Source organism: Mus caroli, chromosome X, assembly GCF_900094665.2.
Source record: "Mus caroli chromosome X, CAROLI_EIJ_v1.1, whole genome shotgun sequence".
In the NCBI taxonomy this organism is placed as follows: domain Eukaryota; kingdom Metazoa; phylum Chordata; class Mammalia; order Rodentia; family Muridae; genus Mus; species Mus caroli.
In genome coordinates this window covers 143,901,086-143,916,931 of record NC_034589.1, presented here as the reverse complement: position 1 = coordinate 143,916,931, position 15,846 = coordinate 143,901,086, and the positions used below count along the sequence as shown (strand labels likewise).

At 40.3% G+C, this 15,846-nt stretch overlaps 1 pseudogene; it reads right to left on the bottom strand.

Moving 5' to 3' along the window:
* Positions 1 to 13,920: 13,920 nt before the first annotated feature.
* LOC110286428 lies at positions 13,921 to 14,489 on the bottom strand (annotated as a pseudogene).
* Positions 14,490 to 15,846: the final 1,357 nt, after the last annotated feature.

The window sequence follows — 15,846 nt, the reverse complement described above, 5'->3', positions numbered from 1 at the left end:
TAATATCATGTTCCCACCTTTATGATAATGGACTGAACCTCTGAATCTGTAAGCCAGCCCCAATTAAATGTTGTTTTATTAAGACTTGCTTTGGTCATGGTGTCTGTTTACAGCAGTAAAACCCTAACTAAGACACCATCTAATGCTCGTCTCCAAGCACTCAGCTTTGCACCCAATTTCCTGGTGAGTTCTCTCCAAAAGTGAGTCCACAAGTATAGTCACAATTGCAGGAGGCCTACCTATGTATGTCCAGATTTCAAATCAGTGTTCTTGTAGGCAAGTCCGAACCTTGCCCTAGAGTCCTTTCTCTGTTTGCCAGTTTTCCCTCAGGTGTCAGGGAACCTTCACAGGATTTCCTAGTTAAGTATTCACAAATATTACCCAATTGTGCTCTGTGATTACTTCAAGACTGGGCTTCTCTGGACCTTTTAACTGTATTTCCAGCACTGACACAGATTGTGTGGATTTGAGCCCTTAATATTGTTTTTCAGAATTCTATTCACCTTTTAATCTGGCATCATTTTTTTTCTGCAGATTTAGTGCCATGTGGACCATGCTGGCACACTTTTTCCAGGTGTGGTAGAGTCTCACCCTGATGGTTTGTGTTGCCTTATCTTGACATATTTTAGAGTCATCTGAGAAGAAGGAACCTCAGTTGATAAAATTCTTCCTTGAAATGGTCTGCAGAAAAGTCTATGGGGGTTCCCTTGTGTTAGGATTCTTATGGTAGTATGGAGCCATTGGTGGGTGTTTTCAAACTTTTTGAGGTATTTCTGGGTTTTAAAAGAAGACAAACAGAGGTATCCATGGAGTTCCAAGTACTATGTAGTACTCTTTAGTAGAATCAGCTTCAGGTCTTGCTTGTAATTTTCTTGCTTGACTACTGACCTGTGTTCTCTGAGTAAAGCACAGGGAAGATCCTACCCTACTTACTATGGTGAGTTTGCCTAGAATTAAGACCAACTGTGGTGTTTACAGTATGTGGAGACATATATCTCAGCAATTGTCCCTTTTCTGTGAGATCTCCAGAATCTCTCCTTCTAGTACCTTTGTCAATGTGACAGGATAATTCTGATCACACAGATCCTATACTCTCTCCTTTGAGTTTCTGGAGAATCAAGATACCCATTCCATCACCACACATGAATGAGTAATTCTCAATGCAGATTTCACTCAACATTTTTTGCCTGAATATCTTCACTGAGTCTCTCCTGTCCACACCATGCACAAAATCCGACTCCTAGGTCTATCATGCCTCTTCTGCATCTAACTTTCTCATTTGGTTACTTAGCCCAAGTTTCCTTTCAATCTCTACATTTCAAGTCCTATTTCTGATAAACAGGGAGCATACAAGTGATGTATGATGTGATCTAGATCTTTATATTCCAGTGAACTTCTCAAACTACCATGTTTGTGTTCACATTTCATGGTGGAGTGATCTCAATTGAGGCTCCTTCTTTTCAGATGACTCTAGATTTGGCACATATACAAACAAAAACCACCATAATGAGGTTCTGTCACACCTAGTAGAAGAATTTGATAGTATGGTTCACATATCTTCCAACATCTTCCATACTCAGGTAAAATGCTCTGCCCATAATTTCCTGGTAAGTTCCCTCCAGTAGTGAGTCCTCAAGTATACTCTCAATGGAGAGAGGCCTACATAAGTATGTTCAGATTTCACAAGAGTTTCCTTTGTTGGGAAGTCTGAACCCTGTTCTCCAATCTCTTCTCATATCACCAGACTTCCCCCAGGTCACAGACCACCTGCACTAGGCTTTCCTGTTTAGTATGCCCCAATACAACCCCAATCTGCTCTGTACAAACTTGTAGACCACGATTCTATAGAACCATTTGCTGGATTTTCAGGTTGACACAGATTGCATGGATTTGAACCTCTCAAACTGTTTCTCATGATTCTCTTAACCCTGAAAACATGCATCATATTTTTTCATCAGATCAATACCATATGGACCATGCTGCCCAGTATTCTGCCAGGAGTGTTAGATCCTCAACATGTTAGTTTGTTTTATACTAACATGACACAATTTAAATTCATCTGAGAAGAAGGAACATAAGCTGTATGCACTCCTGAATGAAATGGTCTGTAGAAAAGACTGTTTAGACTTCCCTTGAGCTATGGCTTCTATGATAGTGTGCAGTCATCTGTGGGTATTATCATGCTTTCAAAGCATTATGCAGTATTGCATAATGGTATCCACTTATGTTCCTGCCTCTAGATTACTTACTTGATTCCTGACTTGTTTTCCCTCACAGATGGACAGTTAAGCTACTGCCCTTCTTCAAAGATATTCTATTCCAGAATTAAGACTAACATATTTTTTTCTAATATGTGTAGATATACAATTCAGTTATTGTCCCTTCTTGATGATATCTCCAGAAGCTTCCTTTCCATGTCATCTTCACTGTGACAGGACAGTCCTGGTCACACAGATACTGCACTATTTCTGTCCAATTCCTGGAGAACTAAGATATACATTATGCTCTCACACTCTAAAGCCTAATCCTATATGCAGATTCTCTTAACAACTTTACCAGAATAGGTTCCCTGGAACTCTACAGGCTATACCATCTGCACAACCTGAGGCATGAATCCTATCATGCAGCTTCCTTATCTAACTTTCTCAATAGTTTCTCTAGCCTTTAACTTCCTTTCCAACCTGCGCACTGTCAGTCCTGTTTCTTATGGCCAGGGCACATACAAGATTTTTTCTCATTTCCTACTCACCATACCACACTTGACTTCAGTAACTCAGCTCTGCAACTAATTTCCTAATAAGTTAATTCCAATAGTGTGTCCATAAATATAGTCACAATGGCAGGAGGTCTACTTAAGTGTGTCTGGATTTAAAATGGGTGTCCTTGGTGGGCAACTCTGAACCTTGCTTTACAGTCCCTTCTTCTATTCTCAGGTGTTGTCAGATATATACCTGTAGTCCACTTAGCAATATTAGAATAGCAATCACCAATCAGCAGTGGTTTCACAACTCTGTGGAAACATCTGGAACTCTGCTAATAGGTTTGAGTCAGCAGAAAGTCTAGAACCAGCATGGATGCCAGATGTTGTCTGCCATGTTTCTCTCAATGAAGTGAAGAAAACATGAGACCAATGTAGTGTTGTAAAGGGCCCCCATCACTGCCAGATGGGTAGTATTCATACTCCCTCCAAGTATCACCTGTCCTTCCACGGGTCTTTCCTCATCAAAAGTTCATGTGAGCCTGACTGAGCAAAACTCTATATGAGTCTGACATCACTCTCCCAATTTGCTGGAGTATATGGAAGCAGGAAGAAGTCACAAAAATACTACCATTTTTTTTGTGTTTCCTTCTATGATGTCATGACAAATGATGGCCATTAAGGAATGACAAGGCATACCAAAACCATCCAACATTCTTCACAATCTGTTGGTTCCTGCTTAATACCATGCATCCTTTCACATCTTTGGTTTAGCAAAACATCCTCACACCTGAGTGACCCTGCCAAACATCATTTGACATAAGTAACTTTCAAAACAACACAGCAGTTTCTACATCATATGCTCTTTATGTTTAAGAATTTTCTTTTCTTCTAACATGAAGTATCTACATACAATAGTCATAAATATAAGACTATCACATTTTAAAAATAGATTATGTACAATATAGTCAAAAATAGGCTAACAAAACAAATTTAAATCCCTATTAACATGCAATAATTAAACAAAACCTTTCAAATTCTATTAATATACAATAATTAAACAAAAACCTTAAATTTCAATCAATGTACAGTCATTCAAACAGAAAATTTGATGTTTCTATCAACATACAGTAGACAAAACAAATTTAAATTCTATTTATATGTAATAATTTAAAACACTTATTTTCTATTAATATGAAATAATTCAAACAAAATAAATTTAAGTTTCTATTAAAATACAATATTAAACAAAAAACTTAAATCTCTATTAATATGAAATAAATAAAACAAAAAATTGTAAATTTCTATCTATATATAATAATTAAAAATCGTGAAAAAATTAAGAATATTCTATACTGCAAACCGATGATTATAAATTTATATTATGCTGATGGATTACATTGATAGATCTCCCATTCTCATGAATTGGTAGGATCAATATAGTAAAAATGGCTATCTTGTCGAAACTAATCTACAGAATCATGCAATCCCCATCAAAATTTCAAGTCAATTCTTCACCCAGTTAGAAAGGGCAAATTGCAAATCCATCTGGAATAATAATAAACCTAGGATAGCAAAAAATTATTCTCAGTGATATAAAACAAAACAAACCTCTGGTGTAATCACCATGCCTGACCTCAAGCTGTACAACAGAGCAATTATGATAAAACTGATACTGGTACAGCGACAGACAGGTAGACCAATGGAATAGAAATGAAGACAGAGAAATGAACCCACACACCTATCATCACTTGATCTTTCACAAGGGAGCTAAAACCATCCAGTGGAAAAAAGACAGCATCTTCAACAAATGGTGTTGGTACAACTGGCGGTTATCATGTAGAAGATGTGAATTGATCGATTCTTATCTCCTGGAACAAAGCTCAATTCTAAGTAGATCAAGAAACTCCACATAAACCAGACTCTGAATCTTATAGAGGAGAAAGAGTGGAAAAGCCTCGAAGATATGGCTACAGGGGGAAAATTCCCGATCAGAACAGCAATGGCTTGTGCTGTAAGATCTAGAATCATCAAATGGGACCTCATAAAATTGCAAAGCTTCTGTAAGGCAAAAACCCTGTCAAGAACACAAACAGGCCACGAACAGATTGGAAGAGGATGTTTACCAATCCTAAATCAGATAGGAGATTAACATCCACTATATATTTAAAGAATTCAAGAAGATGGACTGCAGAAAAACAAAACTGGGGTACAGAGCTAAACAAAGAATTCTCAACTGAGGAATACTGAATGGCCGAGACGCACATGAAAAAATGTTCAACATCTTAATCATCAGGGAAATTCAAATCAAAACAACCCTGAGATTCGACCTAACACCAGTCAGAATGGCTAAGATTAAAAATTCGGTGGCAGAAGATGCTTTCAAGGATGTGGAGAAAGAGGAACACTACTCCATTGTTGGTGGAATTGAAAGCAGTTTCAAGCCCTCTGGAAATCAGTCTGGCAGTCCCTCAGAAAATTGGACATAGTACTATGGGAAGATAAAGTAATTGCTCTCCTGGGCATATATCCAAATGATGTTCATACTTGCAGTGAGGACACATGCTCCAGGATGTTCATAGCAGCCTTATTTATAATAGCCAGAAGTTGGAAAGATCCCAGATGTCCCTCAACAGAAGAATGGATACAGAAAATGTACACTCCATTTACACAGTGGAGTACTACTCAGTAATTAAAAAGTGAATTTATGAAATTTTTGGGAAAAGGATGTCTCTGGAGGATATCATTCTGAGTGATGTAACCTAAACACAAAAGATCACACATGATATGCACTTACTGATAAGCGGATATTAACCCATAAACTTAGAATATCCAAGATACAATTTGCAAAACACATGAAACTCAAGAAGAAGACCAAAGTGTGGATACTTCACTCCTTCTTAGAATGGGAAAAATAGCCATGAAATGAGTTACAGAGACAATGTTTGGAGCTGAGATGGAAGGAAGCACCATCCAGAGAATGCTCCACCTGGGGATCCGTCCAATGTACAACTACCAAACCCAGACTCTATTTTATATGTACAGTGAGAAGATTTTTCCAGAAAGATATTGTGGACAGGATCCTGATATAGATATCTCTGGTGAGGATATGCCAGTGCCTGGCAAATACAGAAGTGGATGCTCACAGTCATCTATTGGATGGAACACAGGGTCCCTAATGAAGGAGCTAGAGAAAGTACCCAAGAGATGAAGGGGTCTGCATCCATATAGGAGGAACAACAATATGAACTAACCAGTACACCCCCCCCCAAACTATGTCTCTAATTGCATATGTAGCAGAGTATGGCCTAGTTGGCTATCAGTGGGAGGAGAGGCCCTTGGTCTTGCGAAGATCATATGCCCCTGAATATGGGAAGGCCAGGGCCAGGAAGAAGGAGTGGGTGGGATGGGGAGATGGACATGGGGGATGGTGTAGGGGGTGTTGGGATAGCATTTGAAATGTAAATGAATAAAATATCTAATAAACGTGTATTTTGAACTTAAAAAAAAGAAAGAAAGCCAACCCCAATTAAAGATTTTTCTTTATAAGGATTTTTGTGGAATGAAGAATCCCCACATTGGTCTTCCTTCTTCTTGATTTTCTTGTCTTTTGCAAAATTGTATCTTTGGTATTCTCCTTAGAATAGGGAACAAAATACCCATGGAAGGAGTTATAGAGACAAACTTTGGAGCTAAGACAAAAGGATGGACCATCCAGAGATTACCCACCTGAGGATCCATCCCATAATCAGCCACCAAACCCAGACACTATTGCATATGCCAGCAAGATTTTGCTGAAGGGACCCTGATATAGCTGTCTCGTGTGAGGCTATTCCAGTGCCTGGCAAATACAGAAGTAGATGCTTACAGTCATCTATACGATGGAACACAGGGCCCCCAATGGAGGAGCGAGAGAAAGTACCCAAGGAGCTGAAGGGGTCTGCAACCCTACAGGTGGAAAAACAATATGAATAAACCCGTACCCTCAGCACTTGTGTTTCTAGCTGCATATGTAGCAGAAGATGGCCTAGTTGGCCATCATTGGGAACAGAGGCCCCTAGGCCTTGCAAACTTTATATGCCCCAGTACGGGTGAAAGCCAAGGCCAAGAAGTAGGAGTGAGTGGGTAGGGGAGCAGTGCAGGGGAGGGTGTAGGGAACTTTTGGGATAGCATTTGAAATGTAAATAAAGAAAATATCTAATAAAAAAGTTTTTGTAGTTCAAGTGCTCTCTAGTACAGCTAGAATTGTTGTGAGTTTTTTTTCCCTTTTGCATTGCCTGTCACTTGCTACAGCATTAAATTGCATTTAAAGCATTTAAGCAAACTCCCAATGTCTAGTCTCTTATGTGGAAAACAGCTTGCTCCTGAGACTGATTGCCCATGTCCAAACTAAAAATATGAAGGTCCCATGTTTCTCTTTATGTGAGATTTAAGTATTCTTGGTAATTCCTCAGGCATACCTCAAAATGCTCTCTCTGCAACCAGAGATAGTCACTGGACACTGGAGATGGCACAGTTGTACTTGGCTCAATAAAATCACTAGGAAAGACTACAGAAGTTTTAGGGGCATAGCTATTCCTGACAGTGTATGGATGGTTCTGGCACATAAGACATGGAGCACTCACCATTTGAACCAGTAGTAGAGCTATGCAACAACAGTTAGAAGCAGACAAGTTGAGATGGTTATGTTTCGTAATTACATCTTGAAAATTGTCACTGTGATGTAGTGACCAGAGGTAAGGCTGTGAGAGTAGTCATGAGACTGTAGGGGGGCATTATGGGGAGACACATAAGTAAAGTCAGAAAGTCATCTAGTAACTAATGGGATGGGTTTCAGCAACTGCTAGATTGTGGTAGTTCTTTAAGTATGGGGAAGGTTCTCCCACAATTCCTTGAAGCTCATAGGGAAAATATGGCAAGAAAGGTGTTCATTCTGATGTGCATGTGTGAATAGTCAGATGGCACAGACAATCTATACTCAGTCAGTCTGGAGCAGAAAATACAAGGGTAGGAATTCTATAGAAGTGGTAGATTGTGGACTATGAGGATGGTGGTAAAGTTGCTCTGGATTTCACAAAGTAAAACTGTTGTAGGTTTTGACCATCTGAAGCTGGAAACTGGAGCATCTGAAGCATGGGCTGCAGCTGGAGGATGTATTTCCAGATCTTCTGATATATCAAAATTGCTATGAAACCTGTGAATCCAGATTAAGAACATGAGCAGTTGAGAAGGTGATAATGTGCTTTTTTTTCTGGGGGACTTGACTTGATAACACAGTATAGGAGATACCTGACTTGAATTAGGACTGGCAGTGAATGATACACAAGCTCCAGGGGAATGCCTCTAAGAAAAGCCAATCTTATATCAGAACATCGAAGTCTAAGACTAGATTTTGTAAATGGCTCCTTGATGCATTTTTTTTTGTTATAATTATCACAGAAAACTCATACCTGTGCTGCAGGATAGGAGGTAGGTGTTGGAGTGAGTATATGTGTATGGTAGTTATGATTCTGCAGAACTGAAGAGAAAAATCAGAATTCTTAAAAGGCATTGGCTTGAAAATTTTCCAGGACATGTGGCCTTGGTTCTTGCAGACCCTGCCATGAAAAATTGGTTTAGTGACTACTTGACAAAAGACAACCATGCAAGTGTGGTCCTGAAAGAGATGCTCAACAGATAAGGCCAGTATACTAGACCTTCAAAAACAGAGCTAGACTTTAGAGTATAAAATTGTCACAGTCAGTGTTGGTCATGGGGTAATCCCTAAGGACATCCAAGTAAAAGCACTTCTGTGACAGGAATTAGAGACAGGACACACAGGGACTGCAATTTCGACAGACTTAGTTGACAACCAGATGAAGCACAAGCATTGGCAGGGAGATTGCACAGAGCAGAATGTAGCTAGTATTAGTCAATAATAAGAAGAGATTTACAGTGAATGTGCTCTTGGGTCTGAGGGAGGGCTGGTAATAGGAGATGGCACTGGCAGGCCAGGTTCAGACTTGCCCTCAAAGGAAACCCATGTGTAATATGCACATACTTAGCTAGAACTTTTTTCATTATGAAAATGGTTATAGATTCACTACTGGGGAACTCACCAGGAAATTGGGTATAATGCTGTGTATCTGAAGCCAAGCACAAAAGGATGATGAAGGCACTGGAAGGCAAAGGCCTGTAGATCTAATCATGCAAACCTGGTACTGCAATGTCCTTCAAAAATAGGACTGGGAGCATAGAGATGGCACAGGACAATGTGGGCTAGAGAAGGAAAAGAAGAACTTACATTATAAGCTGCACAATAGGACATAGGGTGGGATTGTGTGCATGGTATAGAGTGTAAAGATACAGAGAAACTATTTGGACAACAATGTTGAGATTAGTCTACACCCAAAATTATGCCTTAGCATGTAGGGGTGGAAAGGATATCTTGGTTCTCCAGGAATTCAAGAGACAGTACAAAATGTTTGTGACCAGAAATAACCGTGAATTGTGACAATAGCACTGGAAAGGGAGATTCGTGAGAGGTCAAGTGAAAATGGATGATCCAATTGTATACACACATTTGGAACAGCACAGTTGGGCTTTACTCTGGAAAACCTACTATATTAAGTAGGGCAGGACCTTCACATGCCACCACTGAGAGAACACATGTTCTGAGTCAAGGAAGAAAACTAGAGGCAAGAATAAAAGCAGATAACACTGAGGAAACTAGATAATGCTTTTTAGTAAATAAGAACTTCAGCTTGCCCTATTGTACAGCCCAGTTCCACTTGCCAAAGGTAGCCACACTCCAAACTACTTTAAGAATCATTACTCAAGGAGCCTATCAATGGGCTTCTCTACAGATCATTTCATGGAGTAGTGGTTTACATTGAGATTTCTTCTTCTCAGATGATTCTAGAATGTGTCATGGTACCACAACACAGCCATCTTTGTGAAGTTTTATCACTCCTTGAAGAAGATTGTGTCAGCATGGTCCAATTGATACTGAATCTGAAGTAAAATCATGCAAGATTCTGGGGTTAATAGAATTTAGGCAGACACTGTGGGAGTATCATAGTCATGCAATCTAGATCAGAACAGGAAGTCCAGAAGATAAGCCAAGAAATACAGAGATGGGAAGGTGGACACAGATGAATTAAAGTTTGGTTTGGGAATTCTAAGCAGGGAAGTAGAGTTCAGCTGCTGTGTTACCAGGGGGAGGCCTGGGGGTATGATATGGCACTAGAAGTTGTGGTTCAGACTTACCCACAAAGCATACCTATGTGTAATCTGTAGATGTTTATAGAGGACTCGTGCAATGAAGATTATTATTTGATGTACTCACCAGGAAATTGTATACAGGAATGGATGAGAGAAGACAAGCATGGAAGGTAAGGAGGGCAGTAAAAGTCCAAGTCCAATCTCATAATGCATTCTAGGTATGCACCTTGTACATCATAAACAGGACTAGGAACATAGAAACAACAAATGAAACAGGGACTGGAAAATGAACTAAAGAATTTATATGCTAAAGCTGCATAATATGATCAATCCCTAGAGCTGTGCTCATGGTGTAGACAGAAGAGATTTAGTGAAACTACTCAAGCAAAGATGATTATAGAAATCTGAGTTCAGTGTTAGGGCTTACAGTGTGTGGATTGAATGAGTATCCTGGTTTTCTAGGAATTCAAACATGATAGTGTAGGATCCGTGTGACCAGAACTATCACAGAACAGTGAAGAAGGCATGGGAAGGGGGAACTTCTGGAGAGCTAACCAACAATGGACAATGACTGAAATGTGTTTCTCCAAATATAGTGAAGCACAGTGTAGCTTCATTCTGAGAAAGCTTACCATAGTAAGCAGGGCAGGAACTTTACTTTTAATTACTGTAAGAACACTTATCAGGAATCAAGTAAGAAAAGTAGAGGCAAGAGGAGATACCACCAAGAAACACTACACAATGATTTGCACTTACTATGTGCCTTGTCTTCCCTTCTTCTACAGGACAGACCCACCTCCCAAATCTTGGTAACACCCATAGTATGCTCCACACATGATTGGGTGCACATGATAGATATTCCCACAAATGATCCTTAGCCTACAGGGAATGCATTTGGATCAAAGAAGCAGAAAGTCCATGATGGTTCCAGCTTTAGCCATGATTAGGTCCAGAGTAAATAGTCTTTGGAGTTCAGGGATGAAACTCAGTGGGAGCACAAAGAATGCATTTCTCAGTGAAAACAGGTGAAAGGGAAAGAGATCTTGGAAAGATAGAAATAATAGATATGTTTTGTACTGTGAAATTTTGAAGATTGAAAATCTTGCCCTACTTATTTTCTTTGGATCATCAGTGTGATGACTGGCACTCAGAAAATGTTTGTTGGTTGAATGGGACACCTATATACACACCACTTTGAAAGAAGTTATGGGTTGTGTACTAAAATGAGTTGGATTTTCCACTGAATAGGCCTTGTTGACATTCAAAGTCTTGTGGTCCAGGTTGTTTACCAAATTTCTACTCTTGAATTTCTTCTTAAGGTAAAAGAACTCCAGTTCTTCACTTGGAATATTGATACCAGTGAAGCCAATACATTTTCACTACATTTTAGCTAAGTTAATTCACAGTCAATGAGTATACTTAAGTAATGGGTGGAATTTAAGGATTATCTTTGAAGGGAGATAACATGCATTCCTTCATTTCTTCTTTCAGTCTGCCGCTTGAAAGTAAGATGTGTTAGCTAGACTCTGAGTACCTGAACATAAGCTTTAAAAGATAAGGATTGTAGTAATATTTTTAAATCCTGGTATGCAGCGTTTCTTTTTGCCTTTGACCACTTATGTTCCCAGATAAAACACATACACATAATATTATATTTTAATATGCCTTAAACAGCACAATAGCTGGGAAACTGCCTAACCTCCATGCTGTTAGAATCAACTTTCCTACAGATATTGTTGAGTTACTACTTACTAAATTCTGTTCTTTCTTGACCCAATTGAGCAATCCTCTGAGCCACGATCTCCTGGCTCTTAGCTCATGGTGGCACTCCTTTTCCCTCCTGCACATTTTTTTCTTCCATGATGGCCTCATCTCTCCTCTCTCCTCTACAGCTTCTTTATCCCATGGCTGTTTTTCCCCCTCTTCCTCCTCCCTTGTGTTCTCTAGCCCAGAAACCTAAACCGCATCTTTGTCTCTTCTCCCCAGCTATTGGCTGCCTGCATCTTTATTTACCATATTTACCAATCAGAATTAGCTGGAGGCAGGGTCCCTCATACTGCATGTAGACTCCAAATCTTGGAGGCCAGCACCTAGCATTACAATAAACAGTAAAAGAGAAACCATCAACAAGGACCAACCCTGTAGATGACAGTGTGTATAGCTAGGAGGAATTTGAGTACTTTGTGTCTTTGGAGGTATCATATTAACTCTGGGTTGCTTATTTATAAAGTTGTATTTAAGATGCAAAGTTTTAACTATTAGTTTTAGGGCTACTATCCTACATCCTACAGTCAGATACAACTGCAGCCTTGGAAAATATACAACTAGGAGAGATGTCTCAAACCCAAATGCCCTTCTCTTGTTTTCCATTTTAAAGTTATAAAACACTCTATAAGGCCATGAGTTCTCTATCTCCCAGAAGCATTCTTAACTTGGGATTGTGTTAATGCTAAATTCTCTTCCCTTTATCCTACCCTACTGTATCCTATCCTGTCCTGTCCTGTCCTGTCCTGTCCTGCCCTGCCCTGCCCTGTCATGTCCTATCCTATCCTATTCTTGTTGTGGAGTGTCCACCAGAAAACACCGCCCAGATATGAGTTTAGGCCAATGGAAAGACTGTATTAGTCAGCAACTATACTTAGAATCTCAATGTAGCCACAAGTCTTTCTTGGAGTGGGCTTTTAAGCAGTAAAAACATGTGCTGGGTTGACATATATCTGTTAGCAAGAACCATTAGCCAGAAGCCGAACTACAGAAGCTAAGAAAACAAGGTTAGTACATTTAGAGACTTTCCCAGAACTATGGACTTTAATTGACTAGGTCTTTGTTTTAGTTTTTGTCATGTGGTACTGTGTATGTGTTGAGTTTTACAGCTTTAATGGTACTTCTATCAAGGAGTTATGAAGTTAAGGTCTGGGGGTGGGGGGCTACTGAGATCCAGGAGCCAGTTATCTCCTCTCCTCTCCTCTCCTCTCCTCTCCTCTCCTCTCTTCTTCTCTCCTCTCCTCTCCTCTCCTCTCCTCTCCTCTCCTCTCCTCTCCTCTCTTCTTCTCTCTCACTTTTTAAACTTTTCCCCTCAATTCTGGGGATGAACCCAGAGCATTGTGTACACTAAACAAATGTTTGGCTGTTGAGCTACATCCTCGTCCCTGTTGTTATATATTCTTTGAGAACCATGAAGGTAATTTAACCTGACTAGTAGTCTTCAATGCCGGATGCTCCCTGCTGCTTCTAGAAACCAAAGCAGTGCCTTGTTGCTTAGCCAAAATTTCCCTTCCTTTGCTTCTCTCATTCCAGACATCTAGACCTTACTTTCTCCATGTGGCTACATGGATACTTAGAGATTGAATGGCTGTAAGGCTTAATCTGAGGAGTAATGTAGGAACACATACATTCTATTAGTATATAAACCAGAATCCATTCCCAGGAGACAGAATTCATGAGAAGGTTTTGGAGATACCAGAGTGGAACATGGCAGGAAAATGAGTTGAGAGGCAGATCTGAGACATAAACACAAACCAACAGTGTTACCTTCAAGGAAGGTGGGTAGATATCTTTGACAGTTCTCTTCAAAACAAGTGTCAACAAATTTGTAATTGTTCTAGAAGAACACAGAGAGTAAGCCATATGTCTTAGGAGGCAACCTGAATTGGTTTTCAGAGCCAAAACAGGAAGGTACTGTAGAGGTAGCATTTGGAGTAAGCTCTCTTTCTCTCTCCCTCTCCCTCTCCCTCTCCCTCTCCCTCTCCCTCTCCCTCTCCCTCTCCCTCTCCCTCTCCCTCTCCCTCTCCCTCTCCCTCTCCCTCTCCCTCTCCCTCTCCCTCTCCCTCTCCCTCTCTGTCCCCATTCCTTCCCCTCCCCTCCCCTTTTACCTCCACCTCCACCTCCATCTCAGAGAAGTAAGCTTTCATTTCCTTGTTTCTCAAATTAAGCTGGCTGAATTGGTGGCCTTGAGAGGGTATTAGTAAAAGATTCCAAATCTCATATGCTTATGTGATTCCTCTCAGTTTTCCTTGCTTTCAGCCTTGGCTAGGGATGACCACCCAAAAGGAGAATGGGGAGATGTTTAGCATCTTCACTAGTGTGGCTTCACTGGCTCTTACTTTGTCTCTTGATTTTACCCGCTGCACATCACTGAGAATTTCAGTGGTACCTCTGGAGGTTTTCATTGTGATGCCTAAAGCCTGGAAGAAAGAGGACTTCTCAGGATCCAGGTGAGTGATCTGGGCTGGCACAGAGACCTCACATGGGGTGATGGCACCAGCACTAGCAGCAGCTGATACTTGATTAGCCTAATCTTGGTGAGGTTCTCCTTAGTGAAGAAAACAAGCCCAAAGAGTGAAGACATTCCCCTCAAATATGAAGCAACAGTTTATCCAGAGCTGGCACACCCAGAAGACTTTTCATATCATGGTGGTCTTGCCTATCATAAGCACCACAGCCCTCCCTTGAGGGAACATGGGCATCTTGTTCATCTGCTTGGAGCCTGCATGTTCTGCTCCCACAATGAAGCATTTCAGGTAATTGTCCAAAAGGTGGATGATCTTAAGTAGTTGGACTTCCAGGTTGTCCTGATTTCCCTGGGCATCAGGACATTATGTCTGGGATTTCCATGTAGGGTTTAATGAAGATATAACTCTAATGAGGACCCCTGGGGGAGAGGCATTTAGAAAACATAAATTAGCCCTGTTGGTCTTCCTGTGGGTTTTCAATCCCCACTCAGGGACTCTAATTCTTCCTTCAATTCTTCCATAAGAGTACCTGACCTCAGTCTATAGTTTGGCTGTGGATGTCTCTATCTGTCTGAGTCAGCTCCTGGGAGTAACTTCTCAGAGGACAGCCATACTAGGTTCCTGTCTGCAAGTGTAACAGAGCATCATTAATAGTGTCAGGGATTGGTGTTTGCCCATGGGACAAGTCTCAAGTTGGGCTAGTCATCGGTTGGCCATTCCCTCAATTTCCACTCCATCTTTATGACTGCAGTTTTTTAGACATGACAAATTTTGTTTCTAAAGTTTTGTGGGTGGGTTGATGTCCTTATCTCTCCACTGGGGTTCTGCCTGGCTGCTGGAGAGACCTCTTCAGGTTCTATGTCCCCAACCTCTAGGAGCTCTCAGAGACTGAGCTGCCAACCAAAGAACATATACCAGCTGGAACGAGGCCCCTGGTACATATGTAGCAGACAGGCTGATCAGGCTCCATATAGGTCCCACAACAATTGGGGATACACAGGGGAGACCCATCTTCTCAGAGGAGAAGGGGAATGGGTGTGGGGGTGGGACTCTGTGAGAGAGCACTGGGAGGGGGGTGTGTTTAAAATTTAAATAAACAAATTTAAACAAAAATAAAAATAAAAAATATTTTTTGTATAGTAATACAGTTAATTTATTAAATAAAACTATAATAGAATGATTTGATATATTGTAAGACTTAAAAAATATTTTTTGGTTATGTATATGTGTTTGTGTACATATATATTGATACTCAAGGTCAGATAGTGTCAGATTCCCTGGAGTTGTAGGTAACTATGATTTATTTGCAATGCATGTTGGGAACTGAACCCAGATCCTGTTCAAGAGCAATACCAGCTCTTAATTACTGAGCTTCTAGCCCAAAAATTAGATGTGGGTTTAAACAGAAAAACAAAAGGAAAAAATTCAGGTTACAAAACATTCCCCCAAAGTTTTGAAAAAAATCACTTTTTCTTTCCTTTTAATTTCAATTGATTGGGCTGATCAGTTTTGTAGCCTTGGAAACATTGGAACCCACTATATAAACCATGCTAGCTTCAAATTCACAGAAATCCATTCATCTGCCTGTTCTGTTTCTTCAGTGTACAGATTAAGGGCATGAGATACCATGCCTGAAGTGTTTTTAAATTTTGTGTGTGTGTGTGTATGTGTGTGTGTGTGTGTGTGTGTGTGTGTGGAGAGAGAGAGAGAGAG